The sequence below is a fragment of the Aristolochia californica genome, unplaced genomic scaffold, assembly GCF_029961685.1.
Source record: "Aristolochia californica isolate CCGP_79_NKW_82.1479 unplaced genomic scaffold, dmAriCali1.0.hap1 SCAF_17, whole genome shotgun sequence".
NCBI lineage: Eukaryota > Viridiplantae > Streptophyta > Magnoliopsida > Piperales > Aristolochiaceae > Aristolochia > Aristolochia californica.
This window is the reverse complement of record NW_027181848.1, coordinates 775,001-777,500: the sequence shown is the minus strand read 5'-3', so window position 1 is coordinate 777,500 and position 2,500 is coordinate 775,001.

The following is a 2,500-nucleotide window of genomic DNA, read 5'->3' as shown; positions in this document are numbered from 1 at the left end:
AGAGGCGCCCAGGCGGAAAAGAGGCGCCCTGGCGTAGGCGCCCAGGCGCCAAAAGAGGCGCCAGGCGAAAAGGCGCCAGGGCGCCCAGGCGGAATGGCGCCAGGGCGCCCAGGCGGAAAAGAGGCGCCCAGGCGAAAAAGAGGCGCCCAGGCGGAAAGGCGCCAGGGCGCCCAGGCGGAAAAGAGGCGCCCTGGCGTAGGCGCCCATGCGCCAAAAGAGGCACCCAGGCGAAAAGGCGCCAGGGCGCCCAGGCGGAAAAGAGGCGCCCAGGCGGAATGGCGCCAGGGCACCCAGGCGGAAAAGAGGCGCCCAGGCGGAAAAGAGGCGCCCTGGCGTAGGCGCCCAGGCGCCAAAAGAGGCGCCAGGCGAAAAGGCGCCAGGGCGCCCAGGCGGAAAAGAGGCGCCCAGGCGAAAAAGAGGCGCCCTGGCGGAAAAGAGGCGCCCTGGCGTAGGCGCCCAGGCGCCAAAAGAGGCACCCAGGCGAAAAGGCGCCAGGGCGCCCAGGCGGAAAAGAGGCGCCCAGGCGGAATGGCGCCAGGGCACCCAGGCGGAAAAGAGGCGCCCAGGCGAAAAAGAGGCGCCCAGGCGGAAAAGAGGCGCCCTGGCGTAGGCGCCCAGGCGCCAAAAGAGGCGCCCAGGCGAAAAGGCGCCAGGGCGCCCAGGCGAAGAGGCGCCAGGGCGCCCAGGTGGGAAAGAGGCGCCCAGGCGAAAAGGCGCCAGGGCGCCCAGGCAGAAAAGAGGCGCCCAGGCGAAAAAGAGGCGCCCAGGCAGAAAGGCGCCATGGCGCCCAGGCGGAAAAGAGGCGCCCTGGCCAGGCGGAAAAGAGGTGCCCAGGCGAAAAAGAGTCGCCCAGGCCGAAAGGCGCCATGGCGCCCAGGCGGAAAAGAGGCGCCCACGCGAAAAGGCGCCAGGGCGCCAAGGCGGAAAACAGGCGCCCAGGCGGAAAGGTGCCAGGGCGCCCAGGCGGAAAAGAGGCGCCCAGGCGCGTGGGGGGCAAGGCGCCAGGCGCCAGGCACGCGCGGAGGCAAGGCGCCAGGCGCAAGGCGCCACGCGCGCGCGCGCGTGGGGGGCGAGGCGCCAGGCGCCAGGCGCCGGGCGCGCGTGGGGGGCAAGGCGCCAGGCGCCGGGCGCGCGCGTGGGGGCTGAGGCGCCAGGCGCCAGGCGCCGGGCGCGCGTGGGGGGCAAGGCGCCAGGCGCCGGGCGCGCGCGCGTGGGGCGCCAGGCGCCTGGCGGGCGGGCGCCCCCAGGAAGGGGTGCTGGCGCGCGATGGGGTTGCGCCCGTACGGACCGTGTGACAGTACAGACACTTTGGCGAAACCTCCTGCCCGAAGCGATTTTAGGCGTTCGGCTAGGTAGGTGACCCGGTTTTTTTCGCGTTTCTCGGCCGCTAGCCCCTTTTTTCGCGTTTTCGTGCGCGCGCCCCTCTTGACCTCGCACGCGCGCCGCGCGTCGCGTCCTTGTCCTTGTCCGCGTCCGCGTTCGCGCGTGTCGGCGATCACGGGCCCCGTGCATGGCTCGTCTCTGTGGACCATCGCCCCGCTCTTGTCCCTCTTTCGTGTTTGTGTGGCGCCCCGCCCCGTGCACCATTGCCGGCTGGCAGCAAGGTGCCTAGCCCCCCTTGCCGCCAGGCCTGTCCACCCCAAGGTGCTAAAGCCGCCAGGCACCCGTGCCGCCGAACCGTGCGTCCGTAAGCCGCTGCACGTGCGGCGGCCGGCCATGCCCGTGCTATTGACCCTGTGTGACAGTACAGACACTTTGGCGAAACCTCCTGGCCGACGGGGTTTTTGCGCCCACCTAGGTAGGGCGACCCCTTTTTTTTCGTGTCGCCTGTCCGTGTGTCCCTTTTTCGCCTTTTTCGGGTTCGTGTTTTCGTGTGCCGCCAAAAGCAAGCCCTGCGCTCGTCCCGTCCCGCTTGACCCGTGCATCCGCCGGTGCTGGCCTGCAAAATGCCTGTGAGCGACGCACGTGACCAGCAGCCCAGGCGAGTGTGCACGGGTGGCAGGCGAAACGGGCGTGCGTGTCGCCAGTGTGTATGTCCCTTTTTCGCCTTTTTCGGGTTCGTGTTTTCGTGTGCCGCCAAAAGCAAGCCCTGCGCTCGTCCCGTCCCGCTTGACCCGTGCATCCGCCGGTGCTGGCCTGCAAAATGCCTATGAGCGACGCATGTGACCAGCAGCCCAGGCGAGTGTGCATGGGTGGCAGGCGAAACGGGCGCGCGTGTCGCCAGTGCGTATGTCCCTTTTTCGGGTTCGTGTTTTCGTGTGCCACCAAAAGCAAGCCTTGCGCTCGTCCCGTCCCGCTTGACCCGTGCATCCGCCGGTGCTGGCCTGCAAAATGCCTGTGAGCGACGCATGTGACCAGCTGCCCAGGCGAGTGTGCACGGGTGGCAGGCGAAACGGGCGTGTCGCCAGTGCGTATGTCCCTTTTTTGCCTTTTTCGGGTTCGTGTTTTTGTGTGCCGGCAAAAGTTAGCCCTGCGCTCGTCCCGTCCCGCTTGACCCGTG